Genomic DNA, 23,116 nt, shown 5'->3' on the forward strand with positions numbered 1-23,116 from the left:
TGTCAATTTTCGGTTGGTCCAACTGAAGGCATGGACCTATACTACTAGGACTGAGGGCAAGGAACTTTCGAACGTAACCGATTTATGATCGTGCAAACACATGGGCTTGTGGGTCCGCGCATGAACCGTTTATAAGTTTTGAAGAGGTGTTTTCATGTTTGTGAGATCGCGGACGTGGTGGTGTGTGGACGAAGCTCAAGCGTTTGTATGTTAACATTTTTGTCGCGTCTGCTAACGTGTATATAACTTCGCGTGGATACGTTCGATTTTGTAACCGTGTGACGCATATTTGCATATGTTCTTGAACGATCGTGCGAACTGTGAATCTGATGCTAAATTTTCAATATACGGATCAGATACTAGAAGAGAGTTATCACTAGAATTCCCAGTCATGTCGTCATGAAACGTGTTGTCTAGTGCAGCGATTCCCAACCTGAGGTCCGCGGACCCCTAGGGGGGCGCGAAATCGTTGCTGGGGGTCCGTGAAGAAAAATCTATATTCCGAGTGAATATTGAAATTTTAAGTTTTGTTTCCCATCAAACTGAAAATAACATTTTGATAGAATTCAAAATTCATGTTTAACCGTGGGGGTCCGCAGCAACCCAGGGTGATTTATAAGGGGTCCTTGTAACGAAAAAGGTTGATAACCGCTGGTCTAGTGAATATGAGCGTAATTTTTTTTATAGATCAAGATGAAGGTAAGAGTCTAGACATGTAGGACCGAGGGAAGAGACTTCCGGACGTGACCGATTCTGGGTCGCGCGAGCGGAGGTTAATGCTTGAAATCACGTTTGTGAATTTATAGGTGTTAGGACGTTCATCTAATCACTGGAATGTTTTAATGTTATCGATATCGCGGGCGTACGTGGATGATTTCAATTGCATGTTCGCATTTTTCACCATTTGTCAGGTTTGTGTTATCGCGAAGGCCACGAGCGTTTGTGCGTTTGAAATGGGAGAGATTGTGGATGTATGAGAGAATATGCAATTAATTGTGTTAGTGAGTGTTAGTATGAATATAATTTAAGATATAATAATAAAAAGAAACAAAACATGCCGAATAAAGAAAAAAAGATGCAAAGAGATTCATTAGATACATAAATTTACCGATATTTTTTGGTGTACACGAGTAGTGGAAAGGCAAATAACTAGAAGTACATCACAAACAGACTAATGAAGTACAAGAAAAGAACACATGTAACATGCAATCAAACTACTTGAACCAGTCTAAATCCCAGCACATAATTCATTCTATATACTAATTTTGTACAGTTCTTTCAATTCATCGATTTTATTCGTTTTGTTTATTTTATTCATTTTAAGCATTTGATCATTTTAATCATTTTGTATCCAGCATTCTTTTTATTCAATTTGTTCATTTGAGCTCATTTTATCTATGTTATTCTTTTCATTCTTTGGATTCATTCTGATCAGTTTATTCATTTCATGCATTTTATTCGTATCATTCATTTAATTTATTTTATTTACCTTCTCATGTTATTCCTTTTTTCCTTTCTTCATTTTAATAATCTCACTGTTTTTTTTTCTTCGAAAATTCATTTATTCATTTTTAATCATTTCTTCCATAATAATAATTAGACATAATTTAATTTACTCTATTTTTTATTTTTATTTAATATCGTTTATTTTTTATTTTAATCATTTTACTGTTTACTTCTTTTCTATTTATTCATTTGAACATTTCTTTTTATTTTATTCACTTGTTTAACTGATTTGATTAACCCCTTTGGGGCTATACAAGTTTTCTTCACAAAAACAAGGAAGACTAGTTACTATGACTATTACCTTTTATTTGAGCACTAACATCTACAAGAATTATCCGTAGAACTGAAGTTATTGCAATTGTTCTGATTGAATTCCACTGGAACAGTGGTGCCACAGACATTTTCAGCTATAGGTGAAATTTTTTATTTTGCTATACAGTCGATGTCTTAAATTATTTTTGAAACCTGATAAATCTTATCAATTTAGACTGTCTTTGACTACCTTTACCGCTCAATTGAACTATTGAAAACTTTACAGGAGATGTGTACTGTCGAAGGCAAGGTAAAAATTTTAGCAGCTTCTAACACTGCAAGAGGAGCATCTATTCTGATTAAAACCCGTTTTTCGTGTTTCTTCGCGCCGGAACTTTTAAGGAAAAACGGTTATGGAACCCTATATGCGCTGAAAAAAGTTGTGCATGAAAGAGTTAATTACATCCATATTATTCATTTCGTTATTTTCATTCATTTTATTATTTTAAATTATTTTTTAGTTTTATTCCTATTGTTCATTTTATTCATTTAATTTATTTTATTCATTTAGTTATTTTCTTATTTTTTGCACTTCGTATATTTTATTGTTCCTTCATTTTATTAATTCTTTTCAGTCATTCTTTTTATTCTTTTCATCCATTTTGTTAGTGTGAGTTTGAAACAATTCTATTATTTTTATAACTTTTTTAATATTGTCAAATTTTTATTTGAGCTGAACTGATTTTATTTATTTATTTTGTTAATTTGAATTAATCATTCTACCCATTTCATGAATTTGATAATATTTCTTTTTCATATTTTTCTTTTAATACTTTTTTAAATTTTATTTGTTTTATTGATTTTCTATAATTTATTCGAGCTTTTATTCGTGCATAACTCAAAACAGTGTTAAGAACCATAATAAGGATTATTTTTATATTGAACTTGCTTTATTTTTCATTGTTCAATGGAGCCTTCATTCTGCATCACAAAAATCACTTTGTTGAACGTTTCCAAAAGCAAGCATATCATTCTTTTTCGTTTATGTGCATTATCTTAAGCCAATTCCACCTTGGGACGGCCCTATTAAAAGCCACGACGCTGAAAAAGAGCTGGGAACTATCTGGTGTTATACACGAACTGGAAGGATATTCAAGCCGAACTGATGAATTTTCTTACGTATAATTTTCAATTTCAATTTTCTACTAATTCGGTTAAACAGCTAAAAACAATACCTACATTCTTATTACTTCCGAAGCGTTAAAACTTCACAATAGTTTTTCAAAAGTAATCAAACAACCAAGAACAGAAACTTTCGGCAGCTATGTTTGCCAACAGCATCATGATTGGCTCTATTGCATTGTCGGTTCAACACGAATAGTAGGCTAGCAGGCAGGGGGTGCAGGAAGACTGTAGAGGTTCTGTCTTACGATTGTTCGGAAAAGTTTTCATGTCCTATAAATATAGTTAAACCTCGATTGCAAACACCGATAACACCTAAACCAATGAATAACTAACTCAAGCACTGCCTACTTGAACGAGTTGGCGAAACTGCAAACTGTACAATGACACACTTGGAGCAGCGTCCCCACCTACAGTCACCTAAACAAAGCGCCAAAGGACTTGTGCTATCGATTCGTTATATCCGTACACTCTGTCGTCATAATTAAACTTTTGCAGATCGAAATCAGCGGTGCCATCGTTTGCTACTCCTGATCCGGAACTTGATGATACACGAGTCACGTTACAATGTCAAGCGATACACTTTCGCTAGTGTAACCCGTAAACAACGGCGGGGATTTGTGACATGCAGCTTTTCTTGCCCCGTAGCTTTCAATCAGTATACAATTTATAGAAGTCTGATGCATAGTTCATAAATCCTACGATGTGATTGTAAAGTTCTACAAGTTCATAGGATTTGTACAATTTGTTGTTGCGATGGACGTCGGCAAAGATAATACAACATACTTGGGCGTGCAACACGTTACCGAGCGTGCAGAGTTTGATTGAATCGTGGTGACTTGGCAGGTGTTCAGTTCGACTACATCTAGCCGTTTCTACACATTATCACGTTTAATTACAAATAGTTTAACCGGTAAATCACGATACGCTTACAGAATAGGATCTATCGAATATCGATAGATATTCATACATCGAATTTTGTAAATACACGCAGGGCTTATCACACGTTGCACGTTTTTCACTCCCATTATTTGCATCGATTACTTAAATATTATTGTGTTTTAATCAATCAAACGTCAGCCGGTCGGTCAGGGGCCAGCATCGGGGAATTGGTTGCGATTGTTTGCAATCAACAAACAACCCAAACAGAGTTTGTGTTGTATTTATATTGAATCTACGGTTATTTACCGTAGAGGGAAGCGGTTGGAACTGAACAAACAGGCACACAATAGGATGCATTATCTGTGGGCGTATTCAGGCGATGTTATTTAACAGTCATCGGCACGTAATACGTATCAATTTAATCTTGATGATGCATTGTCGGGTGCGATACTCGTTCCGCCAGGAGCTCTTTTGCGACAATTGCGGGACATTTTTTGATCCTTTGATCAAGGCATTGTGATTAACATGTTACCCGTGGGACTCAGCGACTGAATATTTAAATATTTGAAACAATAACTAGGTATATTTTAAACAGCACCAGGTCGCGTGAGATTAAGGTAAAACCCGGGAGGGAAAGAGTGCGTGCTTTGAAAAAAAAATAACGCCCCCGGGTGGACTCGAACCACCAACCTTTCGGTTAACAGCCGAACGCGCTAACCGATTGCGCCACGAAGGCGTGTTAGAGACGGTTTTATCTAAAGAAATGAAATACCACCAGCACCGGCTAAAACTTCAAGAGAAATACGATGACGAGTTGGAAACACAAAGAAGTGAAGTGAAATGTGAAAGACAGTATGATTGTAGTTCAGCGATAATTTATTTGCTATCTAGAAACTCGTTATCAAACAGGTTCCAAGCTTCTTTGTTCCACTTATCTCAAAACGACTCTTCACCAAGAAATGAGAAATTGGTTATACGTATTGAAAAGTGAATAATCGAAAACCCCCGTTAATGTGGTCTTCGAGTTATCACTATTAATTGGGTTGATTTAATTTGAAGCAATTTAAATTGAAAATACTTTGTATGAGAAGTCGTTCATTATTGTTTAAACTACTATAAAGGGAAGTTTATTACGAATGGATAGGAAGAATAATTAATTTATTTACTGATTTAAGAGACAGTTTTCAAAAGTGGGCATCTCTTTGTTCAAGGATCGTATTGATTTACTTCGGTTTTGATGAAACTTTCAGTGTTTATTTATGTATATGTGTAATATACTTTGGCGATCAGCTTAGTACTTCAACGGAAAGTGGAGTAAAATGGGCTACAAAATAATAAGAAATAGGTCGAAATTTTAAAATCTCCCTAACTCTGGTGTAATTTGATGAAATTTAGTTCTGCTTTGTTTTTTTCTGATAGGGCTGTGGGAGGGGTTGAAAATAGGATATTGCTTTTTATTTGTAATCGATATAGTGAAAATTATTTAACCCTTTATAAGGCCCAGAGCTATTAATGAATGTTATATTAATAGAAACACGGTTCTAGGGAATCAGAATATATTGGCTTAAATGGCACGTTCCCCGTATGTAGTCGGGGATTTGTGCCTCTCACACTTAGTTTAGAATATATTTACATTTATTTCGTAATAAAAACTGTTTTAAAAATATACTGCTACCGCCCGTTAGAAAACGTCAGTCTTTGTAATGTTTGATGTATTTCCAACGAAATTGGTGCAAATATGAAGACATATCGAGCTGAATCAGAAATTCAAAAAGAAATTTAGGTGGATTACTGGTTTTTACCTGATTAACAGTAAATAACCCCTGGATTCTGAGGATAAGTTGAAAAATGAGACCACAGGTTACTGACGTTTATTTATTCACTTTATTTTTTTCTTTGCAATTTTTACCACTCATAAACCAAATTTTCGGATTAAAAATAGTTGTTTTTACAAATTTGCATCACCAACTTATAGGGTCTAGAGTGTTTTTTTCAAAATCGAGCTAATTTTATTGTCCAAAAGGAAATCGCCGTATTTTTTTCCAAAAACTCTTCACCAATCTGACACTTTTCACTGTAAAGGGCTAACACGAAATTATTGCGACACCGAGAATGTCATGGCAATTTTCTTATAATGTTTAAAATCAAACCAAAATTTTAGGGTAGTTTTATACATATATTTACTTCAAAAATCAAAAGAAAAGTTAATTGATGGAGCCTTGAGCGTAAAATTGAACGCATTTTCGCTTGATGCCCTCCATCAAAGTCTTTACAGTGTCATCCGGTACCAGTTTCTCAGTTTTTTTTTCATTTTCTTAATATGTCCTTCTCGTCATTCACTGCTCCACCGGGCGCAGCTCCGGACAGTTTGGCGGATTCATGTCCTTTGGAACAAAATGGACAGAATTGGCCTCGTACCATTCCAGGACACTTTTAGAATAGTGGCATGATGCCAAATCTGGCCAAAATAGCGGAGCTTCGTCGTGCTGCTGCAAGAACGGCAAAAGGCGCTTCTCGAGGCACTCAGATTTGTAGATCTCGCCATTTACTGTGCTCTTTGTCACGAAAGGCTCACTCCTCAGTCCGCAAGAGCAGATGGCCTGCCAAATGAGATATTTGGAGGCGAACTTCGACATTTTCTTCTTCTTAAATTTGTCAAAAAACTCTTCACCACTCTAACACTTTTCACTGTATCTGAATGAAAAGTAATAAGAAGAGTTGCCAGACTCCTAACAAGTAGAGTTCATAAGATTGGAACACTTTTCACTACATATTCCTGCGTTTTGAACGAAACGAAAATATGGCAATATAGTTGCCACTGCCTTATAAAAAGTTAAATTTTACCTCGAAAAAATGCAGTCATGGCTCTTTGCAACAACCTAGTTAGTTAAAAGAAGGATTGTATGAAAAAATTTTTGAGTAAATTTACGGATATATGCTTGTTGTATTAACTTTTTGGGATGACTTGAAATTAGAGAAATATTGAAGTTTAAACTTTAAATTTTCATAGATGTATTAAGCTCTGAGTTCGTTTCCAGCCCACAAATAACCAGCTATAAATTATTATAAAAAATATAGAAAATCATAAATCTGGTATGGTTAGTAGTTAAAATAACGGAAAAAGTAACAGCGCAAGATACAATTTTGAAATGTCTTTATTGTGTGTTTCTGAGCGGGATGTTTCATTCAAAATCTTTTGCTGCATTTTGTCTCCGAGACTAGAGAAGTTGGATTTGAATGTTTCGTGTTCCACTCGTCAGTCCAGAGCAGCTGTGATTGGCTAACCGAGACATCACTCGTTACCAGACAGTTACTTTTGGCGTTCATACATGTTATGTGAACTGTTTGGATTTAATGTCTAACTAGCACCAATTTGGTGTTAGTTTGGTTATATCGTCTAACTGGCAGCAAGTTGGTGTCGGTTACTGACGAGTGGAACACGAAACATTCAAATATGTACAATTTCTCTAAGTTAGGTATTGTGCTCTTATGCGCAAATTGCTACACCCATTTTTTCCGCAAAGTTGAGTGAATCCTGGACTAGTACATAATTAGTTTCATACTGCTGGAATTATGACCTCTTTAATTTTAAAAACAAAAAAATATGTTTACTCATACTTAATAAAACTTTTAAACGCAATGCGTTATACTGGGTTATCGCCAATCGAACCCAAATTTCGCACAATTATTTTGGACCTCAAAGAGAGCCCAAAAATTGTTTTGAAAAACTGATAAGTTTATTCTACCCTAACTACCATGCGAACCAGTAGAGGCTTTTCTCAAGGAGCAGTGCTGTCACCCCTTTCTATGGTTCCTGATAGTGGACGAATTCCTCAATGAAATGGACGGTTCAGGATTCGAAATAACGGGTTATGTAGACGATATTGTTATCAAGGTTAGGGCAAGAATAAATCCAAAATTTCAAAACTGCCTTAAAATGATAGCTAATGGTGTAAAACGGAGTATTTTTGGATAAATTTCCAAAAAATCACTGCAAGTTTATTTACGAAGAAAACGAAAGATAGCCTGAAATCATCTATCCATAATGGAAACATCGATTTGGCCATGGATTTAAAATATCATGTAACTTCGATTCCAAACTCGTCAACGGCTGTCAGGAAATTCTAATTTAGTATCTGACTAGTGCTAATTTGGGTACTCTTTTAGATACATCGTCTAACGTGGCCCTAAGTTGATGCTAGTAAGTGACGAGATGAATTCAAAACACAAAAATACAAACTTGTATAAAGAAGTCTCTGATCTCTCAGGGAATTCTTTACCAAAGATCTTTGAGCTCATTCTAGATTTATGGTGAGCTGGGTAGTCACATAGCATGTGTCTGGATGTTTCCTCCACTTGATGACATTTCCTGCAGGCACCAATGTAAGCCTTTCCTAACTTGACCAGATGTGCTCTGATGGAGTGATGCTCTGTGATTAAGTCAAATAATACCTTTAGCTCAGGTTCAGGTGCTAACTATGCAGAAGTCCAATTTTACTCAAATTTCACCCGATTTTTTGATACCTTGGTTAATTTTTTGACCGGCGATGGACAAAACTCAAACTTCGCAAAAATAACTACCTCCCTACTATAGATACAAGCTTACTTTTCATAATAAATAGTCGGTTTCATTGCATTATGCGCAGATTGCTTTTGAATGCATTATCTTGGGGTAAAAATAATAATTTCCAACTATAATAGATTCGTGAACAGTTGGTAATATGAATAGACAACCTGAATAGTGGTAGCAGTGGCAAAATTTTCCTTAATATGAAATTTGATTGCGCAAACTAATTGTGTCGGCACACAGCGAAAAATGGGAATCAAACCGAACGTCACTTGTGGAAGACTAGAAAAATTCTTTCATTATGCTAGTTGTAATTATCTTCAAACAAATAGATAAAACAGTGCATTCGGTACAACGGGTGTTATTAACGTCAAACGTCTAAAGTCACCTTGTAGGCCTATATCTTGAAACAAGCTCCTACATTAAACGGTTAGCTAGGGTAACGAGCCTATATTGGTCCTAACAGCGAGGGTGCCGTACTATTGCGTTAATTTCTCGATTTTCAATCGATGATATGCCCAAAAATTGCTATCAAATCATTTGCTCCGTTCCTAGAAACCCGTATAATTATAAAAACGGCTAAAGTACTCGTGTGCCTAAATTCACACCCCATCATTTGAGCAAATGCTTAGAACAAAGATGGCAGACGCTGCTCTGAACATGGGTATGGTGACAACAGGCTTCAAATGGGTATGGTGACAATAGACTTCCGTTCTGCATAGTACCGAAAATACCGGTACGGAAACCGGTGGCAAACTCGGCACCTTAATTCTTTTTCTAAAATACCATTTTTCGCAAAAGCAATCGAGTTAGGTTTTTTCAATGAAGGTGCTTTTGACACCACGTGCATCCATTTTGGAAGCAGTACAAGGTCATGGAGCAACTTCAAATATCGCGAACTGGAAACACGCAATGCTTAGCAACCGACATCTGTTCTCATCGTTAAGACAAGTAGAGATAAGGAAACTGAGTGTCTGTGGATGTCCTCAAGGTGGTGTGCTGGCACTTCTTTTATAGAACCTTGTCGCCGATGGATTGTTGAGGAAACTTAATGAGTTTGTGTTTCCGATGTATGGTTTCGCCGATGATTAAATGATCACCAATATTTGAAATAACACACTTTTTGATGTGTTATGTGTTGCTGAGCAGCTTTGTGTTCATGTTGGGGTATCAGTTAATCCAAATAATACATCAATGGTGCTTTTCACGCAACGAAGTATTGCAAACCGAAATTATTGTAAACTTGAGTTAAAACTCAATTGATATGCTCACATCATTACAGAATCAAGCGAGCAATTCAATTTACAATTCAAAATAGATAAAGAAAATAAAAAAAGGAACCGAATATTATTTCTACTACCCTGGGCGCACTGCTTTCCGTTTCTTACGTTAATTTTCATTCTTGGTGGTGTGCAATGGTCAGGTTTACCCTCTGCCGCTTGCTGATTATTCCGTCTGCCTTCTTCCTCGCTTGTATGTTTCCATGTGGTCGTCGCTAGAGCTTTGATTTTCGTTGTTACATGTTTGATGTTTTCGAGTAACTAGCCATCATCTTTCTTGTTTATTTCTTCCTAAACCTAACTGTTGGCGTGGGAATATAGTTTGTATGGCATTTATGTTTTGGCTGTCTGTGGAAGCCGTGTGGTGTCCGGCGGGCTGAAATCTTTTTGCACTATTTCAGCCAAGAATAGAACCTCTGGGAACTGCTCCCATGTCGTAAGAGGCGACTAACAACATGCTAGAAGTTCCTAGGTCGAGGTATTGTTCCGTACCGAAGACTTAATCTGGGCGAACCTTAAGATTCAGGGTTGTTAATCGATAATTAATCGTCATCGTCGACAACGTTAACCACCCGTCAACGTCATCGGAAACTCCGTTAACGATAATGTATCGTCGGATTCATCGTCATCGTCGATAATTCATCGGTGGTTATCGCTATACATTTTGCGTTACTTTCCCGTTTATTGGAGTTGAAGTTGATGCGGTTAAATTTCAATTGTTTAGAAATAAATAACTATTGAAGGACATGTTGGCAGTTGAAAATAAATAGTTTGGACATTTTCTAAGCAAAGGGGGGGGGGGTCCGACGATGTGTCTAAATCGAATTTTTTGTCAACTTTTCGGGAGTGTTTTATATTGAAGGGAGAGTTATTGGTAGTTGACAATCAATAGTTTTGGACATTTTCAATACACAGGAGGTTCGACGATGTGTGAAAATAGATTTTGTTCAACTTTTGGGGAAAGTTTATTATATTGAAAAAGCTATTGGTAAGTGAATAATCAGCTCCAATAAGACTTTAATTTGACTAGTATCGATGAACGCGGATCAATACGTTCTGAAAATTCGGCGCGTCTGTTTTAATGAATCTAATTTCAAGTTCCGTTTTTGGTAACAAACCCGTCCATCAGGTTAACGATCCTTTGTATTTCCCTTCAATGTTCGATATAATCGTTCGTATACATGTATTTCACAAACAATCCGATATTAGAAATAGGAAACACTTTCGCTGATTTATAACATCTAGAGCTATCATAACTCTTTGTATAACGTGTTATCACTCGATAGTTTGCAACCCAAAAAATATATCGTAGAGAAGGAATAGCGAAGTTAGTCTAAATAATGTCGCAATAAATAGTGATCCGGCCCATTAAGCAGATAAGATTAGTTTTTCTGGGCAATACTCCCACGATCGGCTGTGTGGAGTTGAAATTGCTTTTGTTTAGAAAACATAGGATACTCTCGGTAGCCGGCTACCCAGATTTTAGAAGAACAAAAAACTTAACAAGATCTTTTTCGAAAACTAACTGAACTACAAACTAAGGGATCATCCATAAATGACGTAGCATTATATGGGGGAGGGGAGAGTTTTGCATTTTGTGATGATGTGTGACGACGGGAGGGTAGGGGGTCATGTCAGGCTATGTAGCCTTTTCAAAGGAGAATAACTAACATCGGTTTTTATTTAAAAAAATCACGGGGACAGGGGGGGGAGAGTTACCGTCAAGCTACGTAATTACCAGGGGGTATTTAGAGGTTTGTGATGAAAAGCTACGATGGGGGAGGGGGCTGGTAAAAATTGCTCAAAAAATGCTACGTCATTTATGGATGATCCCTAATAAACTATGCTTTACAGGTCGCATCGCTTGCTTGGAGCGAATCCTAGACCCTATTTCCTTCCAAACTACCAACTCCGCGACACCTATGGAAGAGTCTGATGAACCTTCGGTATAAGATTCCTCATTTTATTCATACGATCGCCGGGTAAAATCAGCACCGACACGATAGAAACCACGAATAAATTCGTCGCGTGATTGAATATTATTAAAAAATATAAGCAGTGCTCCTTATAGCCGGCTATCCGGAGTTCAAGTTGCTTATTTTGCTAATCGTATTAATACAACAAATGATAAATTTCCCAAATTCTCGGCAGCCGGCTGCCCAGAGCAATTATTACATGATAACGCTATTGGCACACTTACTAACAACTCTCCCCTTCCCGTGATACATGTGGAGATGCAGAGGATTCCTCGGTCTCTAGTAGCAACATGTATCGGACTAACATTCCTTCCTTTCCCAGAAGATCTGCATTCGGACGTAGCCGGCGTCGGTATTGATCAGCATGCAGGGATCAAAATAGATTGTACAATGTGGTTCATCATGTTATTCCCAAGCATGTTGTTCCAATGAACATTTTGCAACCTAATTTGGTTCTGGTCAATAACGGAGTAGCAACTACGGGCGATCTCTTATGCTTATGCTTATGCTTATGCATTTATGTTTTGGCTGTCTGTGGTGTATCAGTAAATATCAAAGGCTGTTTGATGGTGGATGTTGTAGTAGATGAATTTTGTTTAGTTGATTTAATGCATGGCTTACTGCAGTGTGCCGCCTGATTAGAGAATTAACACGTGGGCGTCTGCCCAGGGTGTGTGCATGGGGTTCTTTGTATGTAGTTAAAACCTTGCGATGATCTGCCCTCGAAAGTCAAGTAAGACGATATAGGTTGGTTCAGTCACATTTGCACCACACAAACACCATTGAAAATGCCAGAGAAAAAGTTTCTCCATTTGTGACGGATTCCATTGCTCCATACTTCGACATGAATCTTTTAATATACTCCAATACTAGAACGAGGTTCCTAATCGGGTAGGAGAATTTCGGTTTATTCAAGGTGCATATACACGGAGATCTTGGTTTTGACGTTTTCATATTCGAAGCTTTCTTCATCGGCTAAGGAGTTGAACGTTATGAGTGCTACTTGTCTCGTATGATGTAGCTGCATGTGTAAAACTTCTGTAAGAAGAAGCTCTATTTTCACCTTGATCAACTGTTCCATTTAGTGCACTGTAGGTCTAAGACGGGCCTGGTGAAAGTCAATCTCGATTGTGTTCTCCCGTTATGGGCGAAATTTTTTTTGTGGTTCTTCATTTCACTCGCAGTTGGGGACAACGCAACTTTGTTGTATGTTGTATCCTGTTCTCAAGCGATGTACATTCTGACTTATGATCTGTACGAAATGAGGAAGCAGACTGGGTTCACGACAACACCCACTGCTGCTTTAGAGGCACTCTGTTTCAGAAACAAGAAGCATTTCCTTCCGCATACCACCTTAACACACACAAGAGTGTAACGTCAAAAAATTGCTTGGGATGAGTATACACACTACTTATTGTGACCTTGCACTCACATGTAGTTTTTCTTTTTAAATTTTCGACGCGAGCATTTTGCAAGAAGACCGAGTCGTTGCTGGTGTCTATTGTTGTGAAATGAGATTGGACCAGTCACATTCGCTTGGTAGATACTGTACCGATTCTGTGTAGCATACAACGGGGCAGAGAATTTGTGGTAGAAGAATTTATTTTTACTCTTTCAGGCAGCCCCAGAAGTCTTTACGGGTTACATACGAGGGTCGTTCAATAAGTCCATAGAAAAAGATGGAAAAAGACAGTTTTTTGGAAATTTTCTTTTTTATTTCTCAAAATAATTTCCTTTCAGCTCTACACACTTTCACAAACGTTTTCCAAAATTATTATCCCGTCCAAAACATAGGATTTCGGAAATTTTTTTTATTTTTAGACTAAGTTTATGAAATTCAAATTTTTATTAACAACAGTACTAATAATATCCTGTCATTATTACTCGATTGTGGGAAAAGTCTACCCACTTTAATTTTATATAGTTCTGGTATTTCGGTATCAGTAATGGATTGGTACTACCGGCACCACAACCCAGCTCGGTACATGTATTTGAAAAGAATGGGGATGCGTTATTTACGTTTTAATATTCATTGCGGTTTGCTATGCCCAGTACACCAAAAACAGACATTTCCTCACATTTCCTCGTATTTCCAAAACCATCCTAACAGTTCCGGTTCCATAATATATTAATATGATGCAACAGCAGCAGCTCTCAACCCAATCGCTTATTTATTTTGCGCTTTATTTTTGCTTCACATCCCCAGAATATTGAAACAAGGCAAACACTAATTAAACCACAGCTCTTCATCTTTTTCTGCTCTCTCCCTCGTAAGTTGAATTGAGCGACCGAATATTCATATGCTGCAGATGCAAACTTTGCCCATGCAGTATATCGTCTTATCACGTTTCATGATAAACTCGGTATGATGCTTGTACACAGAATGTTCAGACGTGACATTGATGCGTCGAGTGAAAGAACTTGCAAACAGGGGTGTAACAAGTGTTTTTTTCATATGATGTACCCCAGACCCAAATATGTCAAAGGACCATTCTGCTGTTTTCGTTTGTTTTGGTTAAATGCGGTGGATTATTTTTTTTTGCATTTCTAAGGTCGATGACATGCTGACGCGGACAGGTAAAGCGTCTGTGAACGCAGATGAGCACTTACGCGTTCTACACACATAGGCTTGGCTTACCGCAACCGCATCGCATTCCGCGCAAGCATGTCATCGGTCTAACATCTCTGATGGAATAAGTTTTAAGCAAGAAGCTGAGTCATATGGTCATTTATAATGGCTAATAAAAAAAATATATGTCTTCTATGGGTCCTAAAACCGAAATGTGTAGAAAATGTAAAAATATAAAATTACTATGTATTCAAATGGCCATAATTTATTATACATATATTTCTGCTTTTATATTTTTTATGGCTCGCAGCAACTCTCATTGTTTTATCACCCGTTCGTATCATTAAATAAGCTAACCATAAACTAGAGCAACAGCGAAAATGTTCATGATAAATTTTCGTACACAACGAGAATTGTCAATTCACCAGTTCTATTACTGCACGAACCAACCATCGAAATTGTTGATGACTTATGTGTGCGCAATTGTGAAAAGCTGTTTTATTCCGTCATAAAAAAGCATCTCACAAGACTTCCCACAAAAATCCATACGAAAAAGACCTACGATGCTGAGTTACCGAATATTGAGATACAACTATCAAGGATTGCTCTCACAAACCACCATCGGAATAGGTGCGAAATTAGTTCTGGCCACAAAATCCGCGCACGGTGGTTTCAGTGCTTCAAACGAACACTCAAACAAAGCACGCAGGAGAGAAAAAAACAAGTGGCAAGGGGCTAAATATGGAAATAAATAACCACTTCCCGCGGCCTTGGCACCAAAAACGAAATGCATTGAATTACCTTACAGTTTGCAAACAGCCGTCCGTCATTCGTGTGCGGCGCGAAACTGCGTAATGGTGCGGGAAAATGGCGAATCGGAGGCTCGCAGCAGTGCGGGGGAAAAACTGTGTGCAATGGAGCTTATAATTCTTCAGCCATACACGTTATAGTTTTTGCTGGGGAGACTCTTCCAGAAGCTTTGGCAGGGGGTTGAACTTGTATTTTTGTTTTTCTACTTAATTTTATTTTTTGTATTTTTTCGCCACTTGAGACCATTGAGCCGAATTGTGGCCGCAACAGCGGGAAAGACCGAACAGAGACCGCATCCATTTCAATTATCGCCTTTTATGAATTCACACCAATTGTGAACGGCCGACCGGCGTTTCGTGCATTTGTGCCACCGAACGTTTTTAATGAGGGAATTAAAAATTGCATCAGGAGAAAAAGAACTTGCACTCGCGGCTGCTGTTTACGCGCGTGCTCACGCAAATTAGCACGCAATTTTCCGTTTCGTAGCGGTTGCCGGAAAACGTTGCGCTCGAATTGATGCACGAAAGTGCACTCTGTGGCGTGCATATTCACTTGTTTAGGGTCATTAAACTAACCGCTGATAGAATAGGCTGAGAAGTAGGTTTGGTTCTCGTTGAATGGGTATCGATTTCGAATGAGTTGTACAGTGGTTTGTTGAAGTAAAATTAGCGGGAAATATTTGTTCTTGCTTTCTTCATCGGATTTAGAGATTGTTTTCATCTAAAATAAAAATGCAGAATCCCTCTGGATAAAGACTCGCCATCTCTATCGTTTGTTTGCCATTTATCTGTCAGTGTCATTCCAATCGAGCACGAGACTTAATTCGAAGAAGATCACTTCGAATCCTTCTCGAACGAGAGCTGTTGACAGGTCTCGTGCTCGATTGGAATGACACTGACAGATAAATGGCAAACAAGCGATGGAGATGTCGAGTCTTTATCCAGAGGGATTCAGCGTCCTTAATCTAAAAATGTTATTTTGAACAGAATCAGCGAAAGCTTTTCACTCCGGAGTTTCATTTTAAGATAACATATAACAGAAAAATCTCAAAACAAACATCATGTTCCGCTTAGAATCCAAAATTTAAACAATTTGTTTGACGCAATTTTGTCAAAAAGAAAATATTTTAACATACTTTTGCAACTTCACCGACGTTATGATAAACTCGCAGACTTCCGGGGTCATTGATTTCCAATATCGAACCAGCTGGGCAGCGTCCTGAGTTGTCTTTTCGGTTGTCTTTACGTTCAGCTTGATAATTGCCTTATACTTTTCGATTGGTCGGAATTGCGGGCAGTTGGATACTTGTCGACGAAATCCACCTTATTGTCGCGGTACCACGGGAGCGAGCTGTAGTGTGGCAGCTTGTTAAATTTGGACAGAGCATCTTTGTAAGCTTTAATGAAAGGTAGTAGCTATACATTTCTCTAAGCACTCTTGCTTCTACAGCTACGAGTGCATCGTTTTTGGTTGGCGCTGAAAAGTTTGGTTTTGGAACCGCAGCGACAAACTGCTTGCTAAACCACAAGTTTCTGGGAGAATGTAACGGCGTAAACCTGCCTGAAATCCATCTACACATACCTTATCATGGACGACAATGACCCGGCCGTACAACTTTCCGACGCGTGTTCTGAATTAGATTCTGCTTCATTGCTTTCATCATCCTTGCTTGGAGGCACGGAATGTATGTTAACCTGTTCGCAGACTGATCCTCTGAAAGGTACTAATGTTCGTATCGTTTTTTGGTGATATCTTGATCATAGTCCTAGGTTCAATCTAAACATCTTCCAGTTCAACTATTGATCCAAAGTTTCAGCACTATATTTGCTTCCAACCTTCCAGGTCAAACTCTTGTCATGACGGAACTGCTTGACAATTGGAAGAACCGTCAAATTTCTCGATATTTCTACTCAACCATGTCTGGTTTTCGACGTGTGAGTTGTAGAGTGAAAAGAAAAAAAAATGCCTTTATCGGTCCACCTCAGAGTCGATTCCTAGTCCCACCAGGAGTGTCTGCTTTAAATTTGAATCAAATCAGACAAGTCTAGCTACCGTATTAACGTGCTGAAGTCTGCATAGGATTTTTTGACAATTTACATAGAGGAAACCCAGTAGCCTACAACTTTATCGAAGACTGCAGTGCACGACCAAACAACATACTCAATGTCTTTGCATCTCTCACCGCAAGCAGAATGAGATTTAAAGTATAATGATTGGACAATAGTCTAGAATCAGTTGAATAAAATGCCGACTAGGGTCGGGAGAATCGGTTTTACCGTTACATGAATAGGGTAAAACCGCCCGAATTTCTAATACCGAAAATAACGGTTTTATATACATAAAAAATCTATATTTTTTGATAGAAAAAATCATTTTAAAAATGGGGTTTCTGGAATTTTTGTTATAGAGCATACGAAACACAAAACATTTTGAGCAACTTAGTGGAATGTCACAATTAACCATCTTTAAAAAACGGAAGACATCTGTCTTAAGAGGGTTAATTGCTCGACAATTTGTGGGAATTCCTTGCCCGTGTAGGCGGTGAAATACAAAACTTCAGCAAACGGTTCAATTTAGCCGACTTTTATTCACTTATTATTGCTAAATTTATTTTGATAAGGATGTAATACATTCACGCTTTAGACAGCCTTTATAAGTGCTAAAACGTAATCACCGGGATGTTTTCATTGTTGCGATATAGCGAACCTAAGTATGCGAAGAAGATCGTGAAGGATTCGAGCGATTGTATGTTAACGTGTTTGATCGCATGGGTGTATCCGCCATTAGTCCCCTGAGATTTTCAGTGTATATGAGTTGGTTTTTTTTGAGACGGAGATTGAAAGCATAGACCTACGCTACTAGGATATAAGGTAAAAGCTTTCGAACGTGACTGATTCATGTTCGCGTAAGGCACGGGCGTTGTATAATCGCACTTGAGATGAACTTTATTGATTCGTAAGTGCTAACCAATTGAATTGATCACCGAGGCGTTTCTATATATGCGAGATAGCAGGCATAGGAGTGCGCTGATAATCACGATTATCAAGGGAGGGGAAAGGGAGAAGAATGATCGCATGGTCGTTCTAGGCGAGGATTTGTGAAGAATTTTTTGTCGGCGTCGGCGGTAAAACATGATGATGAGTTATGTTCTACCATAGACCATGCGGTAGACTTGGGTGAAACGCCCAACTCCTACTCTGCAGAAGGCAAAGAATTCTTCACATTTCCTTTCGATCATGCCCATATGAGCCTGCCTAGTTCTAGTTTTCCGTTCTAAGTTTATAACTGATTCGCTCTAGAATACCTATCCGTCTTTCAATTTCATTGCTTTCGTTTCTCTTAGTCTCAAATTTGCCGAAAATAGCCAACAAAATCGATACAGTTAATCGCGATTATATATATATATATATATATATATATATATATATATATATATATATATATATATATATATATATATATATATATATATATATATATATATATATATATATATATATATATATATATATATATATATATATATATATATATATATATATATATATATATATATATATATATATATATATATATATATATATATATATATATATATATATATATATATATATATTTATATTATACGGCGCTAATCTATTCCGACAATAAGTTAGTGTCGGTTTCTGATGAGGCGAAGCCGAAACGCAACACAGTATGATATTTTTTATGTTTTTAACGACATTCAATTAGCAAGGGACTGGAAAGTGAAGTATATTTTTCAATATTTAGAGCCATAGTACTCAAGGGAGAGCAGGGAGTTGAAGGAAGAAAAAGCGTGGAAAGGGTCATATGAGCAGGCTTAGAGTGTACCCGCGACTTAATCCTTTGTCTGCTACCGCAGGAGTCAGGATCTTTCGGCATTAGAAATGCGAATCACCTGAGTCTACGGCATGTCTGGACGAGCGTAAAGTAACTTGTTACTTCATGCTGTCGGAACCGACAAAAAGTTAAGTCACGGTAAACTTCCACACTAAGCTTTTTACGACGTTGAAACTCACTGAATAAGCTATTTTTTGCCGTCACTTATAGTCTGCCGAGGTATTTTATTTAATCGGCATTTTGTGTTTGTGATTATTTGATCGCATGCGTGACTAGATTTGTAGTATAGCGTAGGACACGAGCGTTTCTACGTTAACGTGTTTGATCGCGTGGGCGTTTTTATGTCGCGTATGCTAGCGTTCCTATAACATCGCTGGTTTGAATTCGTTTCGGGTGGGTTCGTCATTTTGATGATTAATATTTAGTGTACGGCTCAAATGAAGGAAGAAAATGAGCTCCCCAATCTCACTGGGGTCTACAACTATGGCGCCCTGTCTAGTGTATATATGTTCCGCATTTTAGAGTGGAAGCTTCAGACGAGTGTGCCAGAGCGGGTGTTTTTATGATGGCACTTGATACCGCGTTTATACATTCGTAAGTGCTACCACGTAGACTTAATCGCCCAAACGTTTATATGCGAGATAGAGGGCGTAGGTATGCGTGAATGGTCGCGTTTGCATCCGGGTTTGTACCATAGCAAATTTATTCTCGTTCCTAATTTCTCGTCTCATCAGTCTATGGCACTCGATTTGCTCATCACTTAGACTTTAGCTCTAGTTGTGTTCACGAACAACAGGCTAACTACGGGTGATGCCTCGTAAGCAAAGAAGTTCAGATTACTAAAGAGATCATAGTAAAATTAAATGTTGGTTCGGCTAGCAATGCAGTGGGTTGCACTTTGCTATACTTCTTTGTAGTACAGTGATTTTTTGTGCCAAAATCGTTCAATCTATAATTTTTTTTTCTTCGAGAATTGTCCTACTGGAACTGTAGAGCTGGATTCTCAGAAGGGATCAAGGAATCATTCAGTACAATTGCAGACGAGATGGAAAATATCACCCACAAAACATTGCTTAAGGGTATACACCACTGAAGAATTTTACAAAAATCAATTTTTTTTACTTAAAATATGCTTTATGGTTTTAAAAATGTTATGACAAAATATGGAAGGCGACAATAATATATAAATGTTCAAATTTTCAATTCTGCCGACCGTAACCCTCTTATGTATGCCCTGAGCGTATTGGAAAGTTTAACCGTGTTTTTCTCGAAACCACTGTTTTTGTGCTAGTCGGAAATGTAACTCGAACCAATGATTTTTGAACGTTCTGAAATTTTTACACTATATTGCAAATAACTTTTTCCAGCGACGTACGCAGGATTTTATTTTTCCCTTGCGTAGAATATTTTACTACGCAATTTTGTGTCGATTTTTAAAAATATTTCCAGCGTCTTCGTACTAAAATGTGTGCCATTTCGTGAAAAAGCAAAACATCGAAAAAAATCCTAAGTAAGTCGCTTCCCTAATAAACATCGTATGATTCAAGAGCCTAACGACCTGTTCAGGGTATCATCCAAACAATATGTGGAATCGTTGGACTATATGGGTTGAAGTTCGTGTATAATATTTTTTTAGGGTTGCTATTGTTCAAAGAAATCGAAAAAAAACTTTAATTTTTGGCTCTAGGTAAAAAATTACGGGAGATATATTCTCAGAGGTGGATTCCTTCCAAAAAAACTCGGAGGCGGGAAAAAACTTCACGACCGCCATCTTGCGATGAAATTATTTGAAAACATTATTTTTTGTACATTACAATCAGTATTATAAATCCCCTTTAAAATTATCTCGATTCATCTCTTCATTGCGTCAAGAAAAATTTCCAAAATATGCCTATTTTTCATGCTTTTTTCATACTGTGGTGTAACCCCTTGAGACCAATTGCAGCGGACCTTGATTCTGATTGTGATTTTAAGTGTACGGTTCATATGTGCGGGCGTAGCTGTGCGTGGATGACAGCGATTGCATGTTCTTTTATGTGTATCATCGCTAAGGGGGCACGGGCGTTTGTAAGTTAACGTGTTCGATCGCGTGGCCGTTTGTATGTGGTGTGAACGTTTATATGTCGCGAGTTCTAGCGTGTATGTAAATTCGCGTGTATAAATTCGATTCTGTAATTCGCGTGTGTTCTGGAATGCTCGTGCGCGGACCATGAATCGGATACTTAATTTTCAACAGTGCAATTCAGATGCTAGAAGAAGGTACGTCCTCCCATATCACTGTAGTTCCCGGTCATATCGCCATGGAACGTGTTGTCTAGTGGATATGAGCGCCATTTTTTCTGATTGGTCCAACTAAAGGCATGGAACTAGGCTCCTAGGACCGAGAGTGGGGGTTTTCAAGCGTAACCGATTCTTGATCGCGCGATAGGTTCACTCTTCAGACTGCGTTTATAAATTTATAAGAGCTAAAACCTTCACGTAGTCACCCAGGTGTTACCTTGTTCGCGAGATCGCGAGTGCAAGTGTGCGTGAATGATTGCGAAAGGCTCGAGCGTTTGTAGGTTAACGTGTTTGTTGCATGTGCTAGTGTGTATGTTACTTCGCGTACATAAATTTGATTTTGTAACCGTGTTTTCTGGAATGATCACGCGCGCATCGTGCATCTGATGCGTAATTTTCAGTGTACGGTTCAAATATTAGAAGAGACTTCCCCCATATCATTAGAGTTCCCGGTCATGTCGCCATGGGGCGTATTTTTTAGTGGATACGACCGACATTTATTTATTTTTGATTGGATTGACTGAATGCATGAGTCTAGGTTGCTAGGACCGAGAGTAGGGACTTCGGGACGTGACCGATTCATAAACACGCGAACAGTGGATTAATGCTTGAGACCGCGTTTGTATATTTATAAGTGCTGAAACGGCCACCTAATTAGGATGTTTTAATGTTGGCTAGATCGCGGGCGAGGGTACGTGTAGATGATTGTAATTTCATGTTCGCATTTGTGGCCAAGTTTGTGTTATCGCGAAGCCCACGAGCGTTTGTACGTTTGGAGTGGGAGAGATTGTGAGTGTATATGAGAGAATATGCAATAGATTGTGTTTGTGCGTGTTAGTATGAATCTAATTTAAGATATAGTAATACAAGGAAACATAACATGCCGAATAAACAAAAAAGATGCAAAGAGCGTATAAATTGACCGATATTATTTTTGGTACACCTTAGTAGTGGAAAAGCAAACTAATAGAAGTACAACAAAAACAGACTAATGAAGTAGAAGAAAATAACACGTGTAACATGCAATCAAACTACTTGAACTTTTCTGAATCCCAGCAAATTATATTTATTTACCATTAATGACAATTGCATTCTATTAAAATTTTATCATGCAATGCTGACCGGGATCGGATGATTCACGTGCGTCGGTAAATTAATGTACCTTAATTTATCCAATCCGATCTTCCCGAATGAATCGGATCAAAGGAACGAATTGAACACCCGAAAATGAGACCAACGAATCCTGGGAAGGATTATCCACTATTCTATCATATACGTCAGTTCTGCATACATTCCCTGACTCAGCTGTCGAAAAAAATACTCTGACGAACACATACATAGCTAGACATACGATTAGCTCATAATAATTGTACACTAGTATTAGAAATTACAATTATTAGAACACAACTAATAGGGTTCAAGTTTTATTTTATTATTATTTTTTAAATTAGCATGAGCACCATTACGAAGTCGACCTATAAATCGACACACCGTGCCGTGTTCACAGACACTGCTATTAAGCTGTTGAACAATGTTTGCAAACACGGCCAGCAGAAGAAGGTTGTTGATTAATTATCCTGAAGGAACATTTTCTTCAAAACCAACTCCAGAACAAGATAAAAACAATAACAGAGCACACACTTGAGCAGCATCAGCCAACCTAATAAAAATATTAAACCAACCTTTAAAATTTGTTTTTATGCGGAATCGTGACCGTTCATTAAAAAAACGTTCGAATTTACTGAGATACTACACATTATCTACTGGACTAAGGAGTGAGAAATGGGCGAAAAATAAATCTAGAATTACGGCGTCTTTTCATTTTAACGAGGTACACATGTTGGCATACTGTTTGCAAAAAAGTTGCAAATCAAAAAATGAACGTGGCAAACTGAAAACAACACCATTGATGATGAGAAAACAGCATTACTTCAGAACGGCCAACAATTAG

General features: G+C 37.7%; 1 protein-coding gene and 1 non-coding gene across 4 annotated transcripts in view; both read right to left on the reverse strand.

The window, feature by feature from the left end:
• Window positions 1-23,116, reverse strand: part of LOC131683067 (disintegrin and metalloproteinase domain-containing protein 10-like) — a 229,601-nt gene that overhangs the window by 74,545 nt on the left and 131,940 nt on the right. The window lies entirely within an intron of this gene.
• Trnan-guu (transfer RNA asparagine (anticodon GUU)) lies at window positions 4,485-4,558 on the reverse strand. The gene has a single exon. It is a non-coding gene; the product is annotated as a tRNA-Asn (tRNA).

The sequence above is a fragment of the Topomyia yanbarensis genome, chromosome 2 (assembly GCF_030247195.1).
Source record: "Topomyia yanbarensis strain Yona2022 chromosome 2, ASM3024719v1, whole genome shotgun sequence".
Lineage (NCBI taxonomy): Eukaryota > Metazoa > Arthropoda > Insecta > Diptera > Culicidae > Topomyia > Topomyia yanbarensis.